The following is a 22456-nucleotide window of genomic DNA, read 5'->3' on the forward strand; positions in this document are numbered from 1 at the left end:
CTCAAATCTCTCCTTGTAGATTTGCCACTCTGGGATTAGACATAAGACATAAGGGGACTTTTCCTTCTTTTATTTTTACTTTGAAATAGTTTTATTAGCTCATAAGACCTTTGCATATTAAAAAATACCCAAAACACTATGCAGAATTAAATCACAATTACATTTTTTACCAACTCAAACCAACTCAAACTATCCCAAATATACGTCTTTTAAAGAAAAACAAAATCCTACAGAACTGAATTCTGAAATGATATCATGACTAAAACTATGATAAAGTAAGATAATTCCTTATAACATTAATTCATTGCACAAAGCTGCCAGATATTTTCATAAGCATAACTATTGCACAGAGTGCAAATGGACACAATTTCAATTTTACACATTTAGTTGAAGTCTGTGTGCCTCCATCTAAGGAACTCTGACACTTCTGGCAAAAAATGTTGGTGTCATTTAACTTTCACCAGGCAACCGGCTCACAATCCAGTTACTCTTGTTCTCCTTAAAAACAGACACATCCTTCTGCTGTCAAAGCCTACAAGAGTCATTGTCGCCTTTGCTTAAAGAAGTCAACCCCTCTCTATTCCTCCAGCAGATATTCTTGATCCACAGACTCACTGTACATAGGGTTGTTCTTGTGCCGTAGCCCAAATCCTACATCAGCTTAGTGGGTACCATCCTCAGGTGCAGCAGAACAAGGGCCAGAGACCCCTGGTGGTTTTGCATGCATGCTTTGATATTGCAGGCACTGTACACCTCAATGGACTTAAGGACTCTGGTAAAATAGACTACACACTTGGCCAGAAGCACCTCACATTCGGACATGCCTATAAAATGACAGTCTTGGTGGGCAGCAACTGCTTATGTTGATGCAGAAGGGTGTGCCAGACCTATGTTCTCACTGGCAAATCTCACCAGCCTCCTTGCCAAGTACAACCAGTCTTCTCCTCCTTCAAGCATGCACACAAGCCAGTAGAGGGAGGCACTCTGATTTGAGCCTTGCATCGACTTATGAAGTGCAGAGATGCAGTTGTAATGCTCTTCTGCTCAGTCATATAAAATATGAGATTGTTAGAAGCCTTCCTTTATGTCATTTTCAGTGATCAGAACTCTACTGGGAGAAGAGTTTTGCCCACTCTTCTTACAGAACATCTTCCTAGAGTTTAACCTGGCCAGCACTGCCAGCTGTAGTCATTCAATCCAGCTAGGGCATCCCTGTTGCTAAGATAAACCGGAGAGTCTATTGATTTATCTTGTATGAACACAACTGGCTTTGAACTGCTGTTACTTTTCTGGCTCAGAGGGTCAGTGGGATGGCTGGAGTCTAGGATGTGGATTCCCAGGTTCAACCGTCACCAATGACTCTATGGGAAGCTTCTCAAGAACGACAGAGCAACAGCAGTTACGGGAGAACAGCATTGACCTGGAAGGAAGGGTTTTCCATGGTTGCCCCAATTGGAGTGATCGTCCCACATTCCACGTGAGGAAGGAAAGTGCGCTGCTGAGATTTATTGAACCGATGAATCTCATCAATAAAAAGGATGGTTTTCCTTTTGAAAAAGCTCTTTTTATTTTGAGCTTCTTTTATTATGTCTCACACATCATTTGTCTTGGCATTTGTTGCAGACAATGTCACAAATCTTATGCTATGTTTCTTGCTGTTTTTGGCTATGATGTGAGCCAGACTGGTCTTGGAGTAGCCCCATGGTCCTCAAGGGAATTTTCTTATTCCAGCATTTCATAGTATACAGGTATTAATCAATAAAGCTTAGGGGGGGAATTGGTTGATGTATTAATTATACAAATAATTCATGTTTGTTATATTGTAGGCAAAAAACTTAGCAGATATTAATTTTTCTATAGGTCAGACTATTGGTCTCCATCAAGATGAGAAATAAAACCCAAGCACTATAGATTAAACCATTGTGTGCCAGATAGGCTCTGTTTCCCTAGTTGCAGAGTTGCTTTGTCCTACTCATGTCTCTACTGGTAGAACTGAAGGCCTATGAGTTACATATCCCAGACTCTCTTGCCACTGCTGCTTTGTGTGGTACTCCAATGGAAGGCACTGATGGGAGTTTAAAGATGGAAAGAAGGCAGAGGTCATGTTTTCTCAGCGTTTTTTTCTTCACTTTTTTTTAAATTTCTTTTCAGCGTAACAGTATTCATTGTTTTTGCACCACACCCAGTGCTCCATGCAATACGTTCCCTCCCTATTACCCACCACCTGGTTCCCCCAACCTCCCACTCCGCCCTTTCAAAACCATCCGGTTGTTTTTCAGAGTCCATAGTCTCTCATGGTTCACCTCCCCTTCCAATTTCCATCAACTGCCTTCTCCTCTCCATCTCTCCATGTCCTCCATGTTCTTTGTTATGCTCCACAAATAAGTGAAACCATATGATACTTGACTCTCTCTGCTTGATTTATTTCACTCAGCATAATCTCTTCCAGTCCCATCCATGTTGCTACAAAAGTTGGGTATTCATTCTTTCTGATGGAGGCATAATACTCCATTGTATATATGGACCACATCTTCTTTATCCATTCATCTGTTGAAGGGCATCATGGCTCTTTCTACAGTCTGGCAATTGTGGGCATTGCTGTTATGAACACTGGGGTACATATGGCCCTTCTTTTCACTACATCTGTATCTTTGGTGTAAATGCCCAGTAGTGCAATTTCAGGGCCATAGCGAAGCTCTATTTTTAACTTCTTGAGGAATCGCCACACTGTTCTCCAAAGTGGCTGCACCAACTTGCATTCCCAGCAACAGTGTAAGAGGGTTCCCCTTTCTCCACATCTTCTCCAACACATGTTGTTTCCTGTCTTGCTAATTTTGGCCATTCTAACTGGTGTCAAGTGGTATCTCAATGTGGTTTTAATTTGAATCTCCCTGATGGCTAGTGATGATGAGTATTTATTCATGTGTCTGATAGCCATTTGTATGTCTTCATTGGAGAAGTGTCTGTTCATATCTTCTGCCCATTTTTTGATATGATTATCTGTTTTGTGTGTGTTGAGTTTGAGGAGTTCCTTATAGATCCTGGATATTAGCCCTTTGTCTGTACTGTCATTTTCTCACCTTTGATATCACCTCTTGCACTGGTTGCAGATCTGGTGTCTCCAGGACCAAGAGAATCCCAGCAAGAACAATGTTTTTTTTTTAATTTCTTATTTTTTATAAACATATCATGTATTTTTATCCCCAGGAGTACAGGTCTGTGAATCGCCAGGTTTACACACTTCACAGCGCTCACCATAGCATATACCCTCCCCAATGTCCATAAACCCCCTCCCCCCTCCCAACCCTACCTCCCCCCAGCAACCCCCAGTTTGTTTTGTGCGTTTAAGAGTTACTTATGGTTTGTCTCCCTCCCAATCCCATCTTGTTTCATTTATTCTTCTCCTATCCCCCTAACCCCCCATGTTGCATCTCCATACCCTCATATCAGGGAGATCATATGATAGTTATCTTTCTCCGATTGACTTATTTCACTAAGCATGATACCCTCTAGTTCCATCCACGTTGTTGCAAATGGCAAGATTTCATTTCTTTTGATGGCTGCATAGTATTCCATTGTGTATATATACCACTTCTTCTTTATCCATTCATCTCTAAAGATACAAACGTAGTGATCCGAAGGGGCACCTGCACCCGAATGTTTATAGCAGCAATGTCTACAATAGGCAAACTATGGAAAGAACAAAGTTTTACCAATTATGGGAGCATGGAAAATGACCCCCTAACCAGGGGACATTCAGGAGGGCTTCTTGGGGGGTATGACATGAGGATAAAGAAAGTACTCATGCTAGAGTAACAGTCAACCTTCAACAACTTTACACAGGGTCAAAACAGAGGAAGACTTGGTCTCACAGCATGCTAGGAACTGTATAGCATGAACAACATGGACTTCTGGGGCAGGGGGTAAAACTGTGACCAGGTGAAACCTAGGAGGGCTGAAGATCTTTTTAAGGGCTCTGGACCACTTCCTTCCACTCCAATGCCCGGGTTCCTTCAACCCATGAACAATAACCCTCTCTGGAAGTGACCTCAGATTATCTCTGGAGATTTTTTTTTTCCTGTCTGAATTCAACTGAATTTAATAAATTTATTTTTTTCAGCATAACAGTATTCATTGTTTTTGCACAACACCCAGTGCTCCATGCGAAACATGCCCTCCCTATTACCCACCACCTGTTCCCCCAACCTCCCACCCCTGACCCTTCAAAACCCTCAGGTTGTTTTTCAGAGTCCATAGTCTCTTATGGTTCGCCTCCCCTTCCAATTTTTTTTTTTTATAAACATATAATGTATTTTTATCCCCACGGGTACAGGTCTGTGAATCGCCAGGTTTACACACTTCACAGCACTCACGATAGCACATACCCTCCCCAATGTCCATAACCCCCTCCCCCTCTCCCAACCCCATCTCCCCCCAGCAACCCCCAGTTTGTTTTGTGATATTAAGAGTCATTTATGGTTTGTCTCCCTCCCAATCCCATCTTGTTTCATTTATTCTTCTCCTATCCCCCTAACCCCCCATGTTGCTTCTCCATGTCCTCATATCAGGGAGATCATATGATAGTTGTCTTTCTCCGATTGACTTATTTCACTAAGCATGATACACTCTAGTTCCATCCATGTCGTTGCAAATGGCAAGATTTCATTTCTTTTGATGGCTGCATAGTATTCCATTGTGTATATATACCACCTCTTCTTTATCCATTCATCTGTTGATGGACATCTAGATTCTTTCCATAGTTTGGCTATTGTAGACATTGCTGCTATAAACATTCGGGTGCACGTGCCCCTTCGGATCACTACGTTTGTATCTTTAGGGTAAATACTCAGTAGTGCAATTGCTGGGTCATAGGGTAGTTCTATTTTCAACATTTTGAGGACCGCCATGCTGTTTTCCAGGGTGGTTGCACCAGCTTGCATTCCCACCAACAGTGGAGCAGGGTTCCCCTTTCTCCACATCCTCCCCAGCATCTGTCATTTCCTGACTTGTTAATGTTAGCCATTCTGACTGGTGTGAGGTGGTATCTCATTGTGGTTTTGATTTGTATTTCCCTGATGCCGAGTGATGTGGAGCACTTTTTCATGTGTCTGTTGGCTATCTGGATGTCTTCTTTGCAGAAATGTCTGTTCATGTCCTCTGCCCATTTCTTGATTGGATTGTTTGTTCTTTGGGTGTTGAGTTTGCTAAGTTCCTTATAGATTTTGGATACTAGCCCTTTATCTGATATGTCGTTTGCAAATATCTTCTCCCATTCTGTCAGTTGTCTTTTGGTTTTGTTAACTGTTTCCTTTGCTGTGCAAAAACTTTTGATCTTGATGAAATCCCAATAGTTCATTTTTGCCCTTGCTTCCCTTGCCTTTGCCGTTGTTCCTAGGAAGATGTTGCTGCGGCTGAGGTCGAAGAGGTTGCTGCCTGTGTTCTCCTCAAGGATTTTGATGGATTCCTTTCTCACATTGAGGTCCTTCATCACTTTTGAGTCTATTTTCGTGTGTGGTGTAAGGAAGTGGTCCAATTTCATTTTTCTGCATGTGGCTGTCCAATTTTCCCAGCACCATTTATTGAAGAGGCTGTCTTTTTTCCATTGGACATTCTTTCCTGCTTTGTCGAAGATTAGTTGACCATAGAGTTGAGGGTCGATTTCTGGGCTCTCTATTCTGTTCCACTGATCTATGTGTCTGTTTTTGTGCCAGTACCATGCTGTCTTGATGATGACAGCTGTGTAATAGAGCTTGAAGTCTGGAATTGTGATGCCACCCACTTTGGCTTTCTTTTTCAATATTCCTTTGGCTATTCGAGGTCTTTTCTGGTTCCATATAAATTTGAGGATTATTTGTTCCATTTCTTTGAAAAAAATGGATGGTATTTTGATAGGGATTGCATTAAATGTGTAGATTGCTTTAGGTAGCATAGACATTTTCACAATATTTATTCTTCCAATCCAGGAGCATGGAACATTTTTCCATTTCTTTGTGTCTTCCTCAATTTCTTTCATGAGTACTTTATAATTTTCTGTGTATAGATTCTCAGCCTCTTTGGTTAGGTTTATTCCTAGGTATCTTATAGTTTTGGGTGCAATTGTAAATGGGATTGACTCCTTAATTTCTCTTTCTTCTGTCTTGTTGTTGGTGTACAGAAATGCAACTGATTTCTGTGCATTGATTTTATATCCTGACACTTTACTGAATTCCTGTACAAGTTCTAGCAGTTTTGGAGTGGAGTCTTTTGGGTTTTCCACAGATAGTATATCTCTGTGAAGAGTGATAGTTTGACTTCTTCTTTGCCAATTTGGATGCCTTTAATTTCTTTTTGTTGTCTGATTGCTAAGGCTAGGACTTCTAGTACTATGTTGAATAGCAGTGGTGATAATGGACATCCCTGCCGTGTTCCTGACCTTAGCGGTAAAGCTTTCAGTTTTTCTCCATTGAGAATGATATTTGCGGTGGGTTTTTCATAGATGGCTTTGATAATATTGAGGTGAAAGAGGAGAGATCACAACTAACACCAAAGAAATACAGACAATTATAACAACATACTATGAGCAACTCTACGCCAACAAATTTGACAATCTGGAAGAAATGGATGCATTCCTAGAGACATATAAACTACCACAACTGAACCAGGAAGAAATAGAAAACCTGAACAGGCCCATAACCAGTAAGGAGATTGAAACAGTCATCAAAAATCTCCAAACAAACAAAAGCCCAGGGCCAGACGCCTTCCCAGGGGAATTCTACCAAACATTTAAAGAAGAACTAATTCCTATACTCCTGAAACTGTTCCAAAAAATAGAAATGGAAGGAAAACTTCCAAACTCATTTTATGAGGCCAGCATCACCTTGATCCCAAAACCAGACAAGGATCCCACCAAAAAAGAGAACTACAGACCAATATCCTTGATGAACACAGACGCAAAAATTCTCGCCAAAATACTAGCCAATAGGATTCAACAGTACATTAAAAGGATTATTCACCATGATCAAGTGGGATTTACTCCAGGGCTGCAGGGTTGGTTCAACATCCGCAAATCAATCAATGTGATAGAACACATTAATAAAAGAAAGAACAAGAACCATATGATACTCTCAATAGATGCTGAAAAAGCATTTGACAAAGTACAGCATCCCTTCCTGATCAAAACTCTTCAAAGTGTAGGGATAGAGGGCACATATCTCTGGAGATTTTTTACTTCATTCCTCTTTTGTTTCATTCCCTGGGTAAGAGATGCAAGGATCAGAGTCCCAGTGTTTATTGAACATCTAGGAACAATGAATAGTTAGAGAGAGAAATGGACCATCCCCAGTTAGAGAATGCAACTGCCCAATTTCTACCAGGAGAACTGATTCTGCCAATTGATTCTATTAACTTATCATGATTGAGCACATAATGTATGCTGACTTGGGTCAAGAAAAAAAGTGATGGAAATATTAAGCATCCTCCTGTCAAGATGTGCATCGTGATATGATTTAAATAGACCAATGCAGAGAAACTTGTGAATATTAGATATATTATAATAGCATAAATGAGATTTAAACTAATACTAATCAATACTAAGTCATCTCTTTGGAAGGGAGGGATGATAGGGCCTTTTATAAAACCTTTTCTCTCTAGGCTGGGCAAACACACTTGGAATGAGAGAGAATTTCAGTGAATGCTGTGCTGAGTTTGAAATGTGGTGATGATTCAGGTGGTTTCTTTGGTCCACTCAACTTCTCCAAGCAGAGCCTTGGAGCATCTCCCATAATCCCTGAAGGTTTAGAGTAAACACTCTGATAGCAATCATAACTCTCCTCATTTAACCTCCGGTGCTTCATTTCTTTTTTTTTTTTTTGTTAATTAATGTTTATTATAAAAGTAACTGATCCTCAATTAATCCTTCTTTAGTTTTCTCAAACTGAGCACAATCATGTAACCAAGCCCACAGACCAAATAACTGATCATGATCCACAACCCAGATGTTCATCTTGTATCATCTTCTAGATCTGTTGTTCCTTCCTCACCACATCTGGCCAAATATAAACTCTAACCTCACTTATGACAACGTAACTTTTGACCTATATTTTAGCTAACTAGAATTTCAATAAAAACTTAAAGCAAAAAATGGGAAAAAATAACAGTTTTGCCTGCTGTTGTACAATTAACATAATACACCTTTTTAATATGGTTTCATGTAACATTGTTTGTTGGATTTCATGCATGTTGTTCTGTGTAGTTGTAGATTGTTTATTTATTTATTTTTGTTTATTTGTTTATTTACAGCATAACAGTGTTCATTGTTTTGGCATCACACCCAGTGCTCCATGCAGTATGTGCCCTCCCTATTACCCACCACCTGGTTCCTCAACCTCCCACCCCCCCGCCCCTTCAAAACCCTCTGGTTGTTTTTCAGAGTCCATAGTCTCTCATGGTTCATCTCCCCTTCCAGTTTCCCTCAACTCCCTCTCCTCTCCATCTCCCCATGTCCTCCATGTTCTTTGTTATGCTCCACAAATAAGTGAGACCATATGATACTTGACTCTCTCTGCTGCTTCATAAAATCTATCTATGAAAGACCCACAGCAAATATCATCCTCAATGGGAAAAAGCTTGCAGCCTTCCCGTTGAGATCAAGAACACGACAAGGATGCCCACTCTCACCACTCTTGTTCAACATAGTATTAGAAGTTCTAGCAATGGCAATCAGACAACAAAGAGAAATAAAAGGTATCCAAATTGGCAAGGAAGAAGTCAAACTCTCTCTCTTCACAGATGACATGATTCTTTATATGGAAAACCCAAAAGACTCCACCCCCAAACTACTAGAACTCATACAGCAATTCAGTAACGTGGCAGGACACAAAGTCAATGTACAGAAATCAGTGGCTTTCTTATACACTAACAATGAAAATACAGAAAGGGAAATTAGAGAATCGATTCCATTGCCTATAGCACCAAGAACCATAAGATACCTGGGAATAAACCTAACCAAAGAGGTAAAGGACCTGTACTCAAGGAACTACAGAACACTCATGAAAGAAATTGAAGAAGACACAAAAAGATGGAAGACCGTTCCATATTCATGGACTGGAAGAATAAACATTGTTAAAATGTCTATACTGCCTAGAGCAATCTATACTTTTAATGCCATTCCGATCAAAATTCCACCGGTATTTTTCAAAGAGCTGGAGCAAATAATCCTAAAATTTGTATGGAATCAGAAGAGACCCTGAATTGCTAAGGAAATGTTGAAAAACAAAAACAAAACTGGCGGCATCACGTTACCCGATTTCAAGCTTTACTACAAAGCTGTGATCACCAAGACAGCGTGGTACTGGCATAAAAACAGACACATAGACTAGTGGAATAGAGTGGAGTGCCCAGATATGGACCCTCAACTCTATGGTGAAATAATCTTCGACAAAACAGGAAAAAATATTCAATGGAAAAAAGACAGTCTCTTCAATAAATGGTGCTGGGAAAACTGGACAGCGATATGTAGAAGAATGAAACTCGACCATTCTCTTACACCATACACAAAGATAAACTCGAAATGGATAAAAGACCTCAATGTGAGACAGGAATCCATCAGAATCCTAGAGGAGAACATAGGCAGTAACCTCTTCGATATCACCCACAGCAACTTCTTTCAAGATATGTCTCCAAAGGCCAAGGAAACAAAAGCAAAAATGAGCTTTTAGGATTTCATCAAGATCAAAAGCTTCTGCACAGCAAAGGAAACAGTCAACAAGACAAAGAGGCAACCCACGGAATGGGAGAAGATATTTGCAAATGACAGTACAGACAAAAGGCTGATATCCAGGATCTATAAAGAACTTCTCAAACTCAACACACACAAAACAGATAATCATATCGAAAAATGGGCAGAAGATATGAACAGACACTTCTCCAACGAAGACATACAAATGGCTATCAGACACATGAAAAAATGTTCATCATCACTAGCCATCAGGGAGATTCAAATTAAAACAACATTGAGATACCACCTGACACCAGTTAGAATGGCCAAAATTAGCAAGACAGGAAACAACGTGTGTTGGAGAGGATGTGGAGAAAGGGAAACCCTCTTACACTGTTGGTGGAAATGCAGTTGGTGTAGCCACTTTGGAGGACAGTGTGGAGATTCCTGAAGAAATTAAGAATAGAGCTTCCCTATGACCCTGCAATTGCACTGCTGGGTATTTACCCCAAAGATACAGATGTAGTGAAAAGAAGGGCCACCTGTACCCCAATGTTTATTGCAGCAATGGCTACGGTCGCCAAACTGTGAAAAGAACCAAGATGCCCTTCAACAGATGAATGGATAAGGAAGATGTGGTACATATACACAATGGAGTATTATGCCTCCATCAGAAAGGATGAATACCCAACTTTTGTAGCAACATGGATAGGACTGGAAGAAATTATGCTGAGCGGTGCTTCATTTCTTGAATGCTCTGATACCAAAATTGTGTCTGCCTGCTCCCCTGCCTATCACATGCTCTAGTAAACACCAGGATTCAACAAAGAGAGGGAGTTGGAGAGAAAGAGCGACTGTACTAATATTTGCAGGCAGGTCAATCCTGGTTTTCTAAACAAGGTGTCAGGTGATCCATTGAGACTTGAAGGATCAGCATGAGCTGTCCAGGTGATCAAGGTGGATGCGGTTATCCACAGCAAGGATGTGAAGTTTAGCTCATTGCTACTGGGAGGGAGACATCTTGTGGTCCTCTCTAGGAATCACACCCATTCCATAAAAGGTGAGCATCCATATCTGCCTTACTCATCTGTGCCTATAACCCTAAAATTGAGGAAAATGGTTGCTTGTTTGTGTTCCTGTGAGTATGCTCATTTATGTGCGAGCAGATAAACAGGATTCATAAGCAAGAGTTTCATCCCTTCTACACTCCCACTTCTAACCCATGTTGGCTTCTTTTAAATTTAAATTCAATTAGGTTACACACAGTATATCTTTAGTTTCATAAGTAGTGTTCAACGATTCATTAGTTGTGTATAACACCCAATGCTCATCACATCACATGCCCGTGTTGGCTTTTAAATGAAATTCCATAATTCCTCCCTTTATCATAATCCATGAAGAATCTCTATCCCCAGTGGGATGCAAATTCTTCTTAGAATGATATTGCTTACAGCCTCAGGTGTAGTGGGATTGCTAGGTCCCCACATAGAGAGGGCTCACTGCCCCATTGAAGGGAATCATTTACATTCTGCCAGCCTCAATGTTTCTGGTTGCTTCTCCCACTCCCACATTTCACAGTCATCTCTAGTACTGAAGAGAGTAAAGACAGGATGCAATGCAGGTCAGATTATGTTGGAGATCTCATTTCTTTGCTGATGGTTCTTTTATCTCTTTTTTTGTACTGTCATCTGGAATGGCCTTTTCTTCAATTCCGTTTTGACTTCCTTATCATCTCTGATCTGGACTTGCGTGCAAACCTGTTTCTCTCATTGGTTGTCCCTTGCCTGGGTCCTCCCACTGACTGATTCTTACATCAGGGTCGTTTACTCACAAACCTCTTGTGGAACGTGCCTTTTGTAGAGCCCAAGGGCAGGCTTCCCTGAAATGTGCCACTTTGGTATATTGATTATTTCCAATAAAAGTAACTTGAGAGACAATCAGTGCATAAGAACACTCAGACCGTCCTCTGTTGCCTCAAAAGCAGGAAATAACTCTCCCCATGTAAGGTAAGATATCTGTACCGGGAGGTAGACATTCTTATCACCAAAGATGGAAAATGTGGACCAGAAAACTGTAGCAAGAATCCTTGTTACTGGGGGGAGCAAGATGGCGGGGAAGTAGGAGGAGGCACCATTTCAACCTGTACCCTAAAGTGAGCTGATTACCTACCAAAGAACTCCGACCACCCATGAAATCAGCCTGAGATCAGAATTATACACGTCTGGATCTCTACTGGAGCAGAAGACGCCAGTGGCAGGTAAAGCAGACTGGGAGCATCGGACTGATATCGGAAGATAAACAAAAGGGGGAGGGAGCCACCAGAGGTGACCGATTGGAAAGTAACACCCCAACATGAGAGTGCTCTGCGTCTGGGGACCAGCATTAACTTGGAGTCTGGTTGAAAGCACTCAAAAAACAAACAGCAAAGGATCGCGGTGGGGGGGGTAATAGTGGGAACCTGGGCGGTTAGGGTCAGGGACCTAAGTCCCCGGACCCAGGACAGCCTCCCCTGGCGCGGAGCCAGAGAGAGTGCGGCGGAGAAATCAGGTCTCGGTCCCTGAGCCGCGAGTGCACCTGAATGCCAGCGCGCCCGAGAACGAGTGGGGTCTGGCTCCGGTGAGGGGCTGGGAGCCTGGCCTGACGGCAATCCTGAAACGCGCGCGTCCCACACCCTCCCTTGGGAAAGGTGCTCATAGGCGCTAGCCTGGAGCTCGGGCAGCAGGAAAAACCAGACATTCCCAGCCCGGGACAGCGGGAAAATCTCAGTGCGTGATCTCTGCTCGGAACCTCTGGCGGTCTGGAGCTGCCTAGACAGCCACAGCTGCCCTGGTTTTGGGCACAACGAGGAGCTCCTGCATCCCCAGGGACAGTGACCCAGAACCAACTCTGCCAGCAGCTTTTGCAAAAACAGTCTGAGGCTTCTCTCTGAGAGGGAGGTTGGGGTGCTGTTTGCTCTCCTCTAAACCTCCAAAAACCATCAAAAGCTGTCAAGGCGAGAGAAAGCAGATGAAAGAACATAAAAACCCCCAGAGAACAAAAGACTGAAAAAAAAAAAAAACAGTTTCCTGAAAAAAAAAGAGCTCACCCCCTTGAGGGGAGTGGGAGGACCTAACTCAGGGAGCATCATTGTCTGAAAACCCACGTGGCAGGCCCCTCCCCAGAAAACCAACCGGGAAGGAAGGAAAAAAAAAAAAAAAGACTACAAGAGAACAACCACCACTACTTCATAAATACAACTTTTATTTTTAACTCTTTACCAATATTCTGGTTCTTTTTTTTATACATACAGATAATTTTTTAACCTATTTACCATCACACTGAAATGTCCAGTACATCAAATTCTTTAATAACCTTCTAACCTGAACTTTTTGATACATACACCCGTGTTTTTCTTTTGTTTTTCTATTTTTTTAATTTTAACTTAGTTTAGTCTAGTTTATTCTTTTTTTAATTTTTATTTTCTACTATACATATAGAGTTAAACTTCAAGGTAACCCCCTTTCCCCAATCAATGCTACCCCTATAGGCAAACCAGTTTCTAATCCCCCTGTAACTTAGGAAAGTTGAGTCCCTTAACAAAAACATCAGGATACCTTCAGGAAGAATCAAAATAACCTTCCTCACCCACACTGAGAATCTATAACCATTCTCCCAATTTTTCCTTCTGTCAGTGTTTCTGTGAATTTGTGTCTGTCCTGACAATATATAAATCTTATACTTGGGGTTCTTTCTGAGGAGGTTTTTCCCTTTTTTTTTGCTTATATATACATATTTTTTTCTCTTGTCATATACTTTTATCACTCTTTTTGTCTGTCTGTTTTTGTTTGTATACTCCACAAATCTTACCTTGTGGCCCATTTGGGCTGAGCCTTCTCTTGTATCTTCCCTTTTTTTCCTATCTCTCTCTCTCTCTTTTTTTTTTCTTCCTTTTTTTCTTTCCCCCTTTTTTTTTCTTTCTTCTTCTCTATTTCTTTTTCTTTTCTTTTTTCTCTCATTTGGGTGGGGAATCCTGATTGCACAGAAGCGTTCCAGGGTGCACATTGACTGCACCACAATCGATAAGTCCAGCTGCATCTGTTTAGTCATCTCTTACCAAAATGACTAGGAGGAGGAATACCCAACAGAAGAAAAATACAGAGGATGGGCCTTCTGCAACAGAACTAATGGCTATCGACATAGACAATATGTCAGAAAAGGAATTCAGACTAACAATTATCCAGGCAATAGCTAGGTTGGAGAAAGCCATGGATGACCAAACAGAATTGATTAGGGCAGAACTGAAAGCCACCAGGGATGATGTTCACAATGTTAGGGCAGAACTGAAAGCCACCAGGGATGATGTTCAAAATGCTCTCAGTGAGTTCCAATCCAATCTAAATTCTCTAAAAGCTAGGGTAACTGAGACAGAAGATAGAATTAGTGATCTGGAGGACAAACAGATAGAGAGAAAGGATCAGGAGGAAGCCTGGAACAAACAGCTCAGAAGCCACGAAAACAGAATCAGGGAAATAAACGATGCCATGAAACGTTCCAACGTCAGAATTATTGGAATCCCTGAAGGGGAAGAAAAAGAAAGAAGTCTAGAAGATATAGTGGAAGAAGTTGTCTATGAAAATTTTCCCAATCTCACGAATGGAAACAATGTTCATGTACTAGAGGCAGAAAGATCTCCTCCCAAGATTTTAGATTCTCGAAAGTCCTCACAGCACCTTATAGTTAAAATGGGGAATTATGTTTCAAGAGAGACCCTCTTAAAAGCAGCTAGGACAAAGAAGCTTCTTACATACAGAGGAAAGCCCATTAGAATAACGTCAGACCTTTCCACAGAGACCTGGAAAGCCAGGAAGGGCTGGCAAAATATATTCAGAGTACTAAATGAGAAGAACATGCAACCAAGAATACTCTATCCAGCAAGACTGACATTTAAAATGGATGGAGAGATAAAGAGTTTCCAGGACCAGCAAGGCTTAAAAGACTATGCAACCACCAAGCCGACACTGCAGGAAATATTAAGGGGGGTCCTATAAAAGAGAAAAAATCCTAAGAATATCATTGAACAGAAATATAGAAACAATCTATAGACAGAAAGACTTCAAAGGCAACACGATGTCAATAAAAACCTATCTCTCAATAATCACTCTCAATGTGAATGGCCTAAATGCGCCCATAAAACGACACAGGGTTGCAGATTGGATAAAACGACAGGACCCATCCATATGTTGTCTACAAGAGACCCATTTTGAACCTAAGGATACACCCAGACTGAAAGTGAAGGGATGGAGAAGCATCTTTCATGCCAATGGGCCTCAAAAGAAGGCCGGAGTAGCAATTCTCATATCAGATAAATTAGATTTTAAACTAAGGACTGTAGTCAGAGATACAGAAGGACACTACATAATTCTTAAAGGGACTATCCGCCAAGACGATCTAACAATTGTGAATATCTATGCCCCCAATATGGGAGCACCCAATTACGTAAGAAAACTATTAATCAAGATAAAGAGCCATATTGATATGAATACAATAATAGTAGGAGATCTTAATATGCCTCTCTCAGAAATAGACAGATCATCGAAGCAGAAAATTAATAAAGAAATAAGAGCATTGAATGAAACATTGGACCAGATGGACCTCATAGACATATACAGAACATTCCACCCTAAAACAACAGAATACTCATTCTTCTCAAGTGCACATGGAACCTTCTCCAGAATAGACCACATACTGAGTCACAAAGCAGGACTCAACCGATACCAAAAGACTGACATTATTCCCTGCATATTCTCCGATCACAATGCTTTGAAACTGGAGCTCAATCACAAGGAAAAGTTCAGAAGGAACTCAAACACCTGGAAGCTAACGACCACCTTGCTTAAGAATGCTTGGATCAACCAGGAGATCAAAGATGAACTTAAACAATTCATGGAAACCAATGAGAATGAAGACACCTCGGTCCAAAACCTATGGGATACAGCAAAGGCGGTTCTAAGGGGGAAATCCATAGCCATCCAAGCCTCCCTCAAAAACATTGAAAAATCCAGAATACACCAGCTGTCTCTACACCTTAAAGAACTGGAGAATCAACAACAAATCAAACCAACTCCACATGCAAGAAGGGAAATAATCAAGATTAGAGCAGAGATCAATGAGGTAGAAACGAGAGATACAGTAGAACGTATCAATGAAACTAGAAGCTGGTTTTTTGAAAGAATCAATAAGATCAATAAACCATTGGCCACACTAATCCAAAAGAGAAGAGAGAAAGCCGAAATGATTAATATTATGAATGTAAAGGGAGAGATCACAACTAACACCAAGGAAATAGAAACAATCATCAGAAATTATTACCAACAGTTATATGCCAATAAGCTAAGCAACCTAGATGAAATGGATGCATTCCTGGAAAGCTACAAACTCCCAAAATTGAACCAGGAAGAAATTGACAACCTGAATAGACCGATATCTAGTAATGAGATTGAAGCAGTGATCAAAAACCTGCCAAAAAACAAGAGCCCAGGACCTGACGGATTCCCTGGGGAATTCTACCAAACTTTCAAAGAAGAAATAACACCAATTCTCCTGAAGCTGTTCCAAAAAATTGAAGCGGAAGGAAAACTTCCAGACTCTTTTTATGAAGCCAGCATTACCCTGATCCCCAAACCAGGCAAAGACCCTACCAAAAAGGAGAATTTCAGACCAATATCACTGATGAATATGGATGCAAAGATTCTCAACAAGATCCTAGCAAACAGGATCCAGCAGCACATTAAAAAGATTATCCACCATGACCAGGTGGGATTCATCCCTGGGTTGCAAGGTTGGTTCAATATTCGCAAATCAATCAGTGTGATAGAACACATCAATAAGAGAAGAGAGAAGAACCACATGGTCCTCTCAATTGATGCAGAAAAAGCATTTGACAAAATCCAGCATCCGTTCCTGATGAAAACGCTTCAAAGTATAGGGATAGAGGGAACATTCCTGAACTTCATAAAATCTATCTATGTAAAACCCACAGCAAATATCATCCTCAATGGGAAAAAGCTTGCAGCCTTCCCGTTGAGATCAGGAACACGACAAGGATGCCCACTCTCACCACTCTTGTTCAACATAGTATTAGAAGTTCTAGCAACGGCAATCAGACAACAAAGAGAAATAAAAGGTATCCAAATTGGCAAGGAAGAAGTCAAACTCTCTCTCTTCGCAGATGACATGATTCTTTATATGGAAAACCCCAAAGACTCCACCCCCAAACTACTAGAACTCATACAGCAATTCAGTAACGTGGCAGGATACAAAGTCAATGTACAGAAATCAGTGGCTTTCTTATACACTAACAATGAAAATACAGAAAGGGAAATTAGAGAATCGATTCCATTTACTATAGCACCAAGAACCATAAGATACCTGGGCATAAACCTAACCAAAGAAGTAAAGGACCTGTACTCGAGGAACTACAGAACACTCATGAAAGAAATTGAAGAAGACACAAAAAGATTGAAGACTGTTCCATGCTCTTGGATTGGAAGAATAAACATTGTTAAAATGTCTATACTGCCTGGAGCAATCTATACTTTTAATGCCATTCCGATCAAAATTCCACTGGTATTTTTCAAAGAGCTGGAGCAAATAATCCTAAAATTTGTATGGAGTCAGAAGAGACCCCGAATTGCTAAGGAAATGTTGAAAAACAAAAACAAAACTGGCGGCATCACGTTACCCGATTTCAAGCTTTACTACAAAGCTGTGATCACCAAGACAGCGTGGTACTGGCATAAAAACAGACACATAGACTAGTGGAATAGAGTGGAGAGCCCAGATATGGACCCTCAACTCTATGGTGAAATAATCTTCGACAAAACAGGAAAAAATATTCAATGGAAAAAAGACAGTCTCTTCAATAAATGGTGCTGGGAAAACTGGACAGCGATATGTAGAAGAATGAAACTCGACCATTCTCTTACACCGTTCACAAAGATAAACTCGAAATGGATAAAAGACCTCAACGTGAGACAGGAATCTATCAGAATCCTAGAGGAGAACATAGGCAGTAACCTCTTCGATATCAGCCACAGCAACTTCTTTCAAGATAAGTCTCCAAAGGCCAAGGAAACAAAAGCAAAAATGAACTTTTGGGACTTCATCAAGATCAAAAGCTTCTGCACAGCAAAGGAAACAGTCAACAAAACAAAGAGGCAACCCACGGAATGGGAGAAGATATTTGCAAATGAAAGTACAGACAAAAGGTTGATATCCAGGATCTACAAAGAACTTCTCAAACTCAACACACACAAAACAGATAATCATATCAAAAAATGGGCAGAAGATATGAATAGACACTTCTCCAACGAAGACATACAAATGGCTATCAGACACATGAAAAAATGTTCATCATCACTAGCCATCAGGGAGATTCAAATTAAAACAACATTGAGATACCACCTAACACCAGTTAGAATGGCCAAAATTAGCAAGACAGGAAACAACGTGTGCTGGAGAGGATGTGGAGAAAGGGGAACCCTCTTACACTGTTGGTGGGAATGCAAGTTAGTGCAGCCACTTTGGAGAACAGTGTGGAGATTCCTCAAGAAATTAAAAATAGAGCTTCCCTATGACCCTGCAATTGCACTGCTGGGTATTTACCCCAAAGATACAGATGTAGTGAAAAGAAGGGCCATCTGTACCCCAATGTTTATTGCAGCAATGGCTACGGTCGCCAAACTGTGGAAAGAACCAAGATGCCCTTCAACGGATGAATGGATAAGGAAGATGTGGTCCATATACACAATGGAGTATTATGCCTCCATCAGAAAGGACGAATACCCAACTTTTTTTTTTTTTTTTTTTTATTTATTTATTTGACAGAGAGAGGTCACAAGTAGGCAGAGAGGCAGGCAGAGAGAGGGAGAAACAGGCTCCCCACTGAGCAGAGAACCCGAATACCCCCAACTTTTGTAGCAACATGGACAGGACTGGAAGAAATTATGCTGAGCAAAATAAGTCAAGCAGAGAGAGTCAAGTATCATATGGTCTCACTTATTTGTGGAGCATAACAAAGAACATGGAGGACATGGGGAGATGGAGAGGAGAGGGAGTTGAGGGAAACTGGAAGGGGAGATGAACCATGAGAGACTGTGGACTCTGAAAAACAACCAGAGGGTTATGAAGGGGCGGTGGGAGGGGGTGGGGTGTGGTGGGAGGTTGAGGAACCAGGTGGTGGGTAATAGGGAGGGCACGTACTGCATGGAGCACTGGGTGTGATGCCAGAACAATGAACACTGTTATGCTGTAAATAAGCAAATAAAAATAAATAAATTAATTTAAAAAAATTAAAAAAAAAAGAATCCTTGTTACTTTTTTTTTCTTTTCAGCGTAACAATATTCATTGTTTTTGCACCACACACAGTGCTCCATGCAATACGTGCCCTCCCTATTACCCACCACCTGGTTCCCCCAACATCCTATCCCCTGCCCCTTCAAAACCCTCAGATTGTTTTTCAGTGTCCATAGTCTGTCATGGTTCACCTCCCCTTCCAATTTCCCTCAACTCCCTTCTCATCTCCATCTCCCCATGTCCTCCATGTTCTTTGTGATGCTCCACAAATAAGTGAAACCATATGATAATTGGCTCTCTCTGCTTGACTTATTTCACTCAGCATAATCTCTTCCAGTCCCGTCCATGTTGCTACAAAAGTTGAGTATTCATCCTTTCTGATGGAGGCATAATACTCTATAGTGTATATGGACCACATCTTCCTTATCCTTTCATCCATTACAGATTAGAGAGTCCAGATATGGACCCTCAACTCTATGGTCAAATAATCTTCGACAAAGCAGGAAAAAAAAACACAGTGGAAAAAAAGACAGTCCTTAAATAAATGGTGCTGGGAAAATTGGACAGCTCTATGTAGAAGAATGAAACTCGACCATTCTCTTACACCGTACACAAAGATAAACTCAAAATGGATAAAAGACCTCAATGTGAGACAGGAATCCATCAGAATCCTAGAAGAGAACATAGGCAGTAACCTCTTTGATAGCAGCCACAGCAACTTCTTTCAAGATATGTCTCCAAAGGCCAAGGAAACAAAAGCGAAAATGAACTTTTGGGACTTCATCAAGATCAAAAGCTTCTGCATAGCAAAGGAAACAGTCAACAAAACAAAAAGGCAACCCACGGAATGGGAGAAGATATTTGCAAATGACAGTACAGACAAAAGGTTGATATCCAGGATCTATAAAGAATTCCTCAAACTCAACACACACAAAACAGATAATCATATCAAAAAATGGGCAGAAGATATGAACAGACACTTCTCCAAGGAAGACATACAAATGGCTATCAGACACATGAATAAATGCTCATCATCACTAGCCATCAGGGAGATTCAAATTAAAACCACATTGAGATACCACCTCACACCAGTTAGAATGGCCAAAATTAGCAAGACAGGAAACAATGTGTGTTGGAGAGGATGTGGAGAAAGGGGAACCCTCTTACACTGTGGGTGGGAATGCAAGCTGTTGCAGCCACTTTGGAGAACAGTGTGGAGAATCCTCAAGAAATTAAAAATAGAGCTTCCCTATGACCCTGCAATTGCACTACTGGGTATTTACCCCAAAGATACAGATGTAGTGAAAAAAAGGGCCATCTCTACCCCAATGTTTATAGCAGCAATGGCCACGGTCGCCAAACTGTGGAAAGAACCAAGATGCCCTTCAACGGACAAATGGATAAGGAAGATGTGGTCCATATACACAATGGAGTATTATGCCTCCATCAGAAAGGATGAATACCCAACTTTTGTAGCAACATGGACGGGACTGGAAGAAATTATGCTGAGTGAAATAAGTCAAGCAGAGAGAGTCAAGTATCATATGGTCTCACTTATTTGTGGATAAGTGAGCATAACAAAGAACATGGAGGACATGGGGAGATGGAGAGGAGAGGGAGTTGAGGGAAACTGGAAGGGGAGATGAACCATGAGAGACTATGGACTCTGAAAAACAACCAGAGGGTTTTGAAGGGGCGTGGGGGGGGTGGGAGGTTGAGGAACCAGGTGGTGGGTAATAGGGAGGGCACATACTGCATGGAGCACTGGGTGTGATGCCAAAACAATGACCACTGTTATGCTGTAAATAAACAAATAAAAAGAAAAAAAAAACAAAGGCAAAAAAAAAATCCACATCATCAGTATTCTTGAAAAATCAAAATAAAAGCTGAATATGCTCAAAAAAACAAAAACAAAAAAATAATATACTATATGTTAATTCAATTGAATTTAAATTAAAAAAAAAAAGAAGACTGAGACACATATGTGAACACCAGCTGTCTTCTGTTGAGTCAGACACTGAGACTTGGAAAAATCTAAAATCTCTTTCAGCGAGAAAGAGACATCCGAGTAGAGACCAAAGAGGTGAGAGAAACAGAAGAGAGGAAAACCAGAATTAAGAATTTCTGCACACTGCATATTCCAACGTGTTAAAAATGCAAGTAAAAGTAATTCTTTACTAAGCATGATACCCTCTAGTAAAGAATTACTTTTACTTGCATTTTTAACACGTTGGAATACACAGTGTGCAGAAATTCTTAATTCTGGTTTTCCTCTCTTCTGTTTCTCTCACCTCTTTGGTCTCTACTCGGATGTCTCTTTCTCACTGAAAGAGATTTTAGATCATTCTTAGTGAAATAAGTCAATCGGAGAAAGACAACTATCATATGATCTCCCTGATATGAGGACATGGAGAAGCAACATGGGGGGTTAGGGGGATAGGAGAAGAATAAATGAAACAAGATGGGATTGGGAGGGAGACAAACCATAAATGACTCTTAATCTCACAAAACAAACTGGGGGTTGATTGGGGGAGGTGGGGTTGGGAGAGAGGGAGGGGGTTATGGACATTGGGGAGGGTATGTGCTATCGTGAGTGCTGTGAAGTGTGTAAACCTGGCGATTCACAGACCTGTACCCCTGGGGATAAAAATACATTATATGTTTATAAAAAAAAATTGGAGGGGGAGGTGAACCATAAGAGACTATGGACTCTGAAAAACAACCTGAGGGTTTTGAAGGGTCAGGGGTGGGAGGTTGGGGGAACAGGTTGTGGGTAATAGGGAGGGCACGTTTTGCATGGAGCACTGGGTGTTGTGCAAAAACAATGAATACTGTTAAGCTGAAAAAATAAATAAATTAAAATTAAAAAAGTAATTCTTTAAAAACCATTCTTCAGGGGATCTGGGTGGCTCAGTTGAAGTGTCTGTGTTTGGCTCAGGTCATGATTCTGGAGTCCCAGTATCAACCCCCCATCAGGTTCCCTATTCAGTGAAGAACATGCTTCTCCCTCAGCCCCTCATCCCTCTCATGCTCACTAGCTTTCCTTTAAATAAAAAAAAAAAATTAAAAAAAGTATTCATGGCTTCTATGAACATTGGGGTACATATGGCCCTTCTTTTCACTACATCTGTATCTTTGGGGTAAAGCCCAGTAATAGGGCCATAGAGTAGCTCTATTTTTAATTTTTTGAGGAATCTCCACACTGTTTTCCTAAGTGGCTGCACCAACTTGCATTCCCACCATATGTCAAGCAGAGAAAGTCAATTATCATATGGTTTCACTTACTTGTAGAACGTATGGAATAACATGGAGGACATTAGGAGACAGAAAGGAAAAGTGAATTGGGGGAAATCAGAGGGGGAGATGAACCATGAGAGACTGTGGACTCTGAGAAACAAACTGAGGGTTTTGGAAGGGAGGGGTGTGGG

At 41.0% G+C, this 22456-nt stretch overlaps 1 pseudogene; it reads right to left on the reverse strand.

The window, feature by feature from the left end:
- Positions 1-541: 541 nt before the first annotated feature.
- The window catches only part of LOC123948549, a 32180-nt pseudogene continuing 10265 nt past the window's right edge, over positions 542-22456 (reverse strand).

This window comes from Meles meles, chromosome 8, assembly GCF_922984935.1.
Source record: "Meles meles chromosome 8, mMelMel3.1 paternal haplotype, whole genome shotgun sequence".
Classification (NCBI taxonomy): domain Eukaryota; kingdom Metazoa; phylum Chordata; class Mammalia; order Carnivora; family Mustelidae; genus Meles; species Meles meles.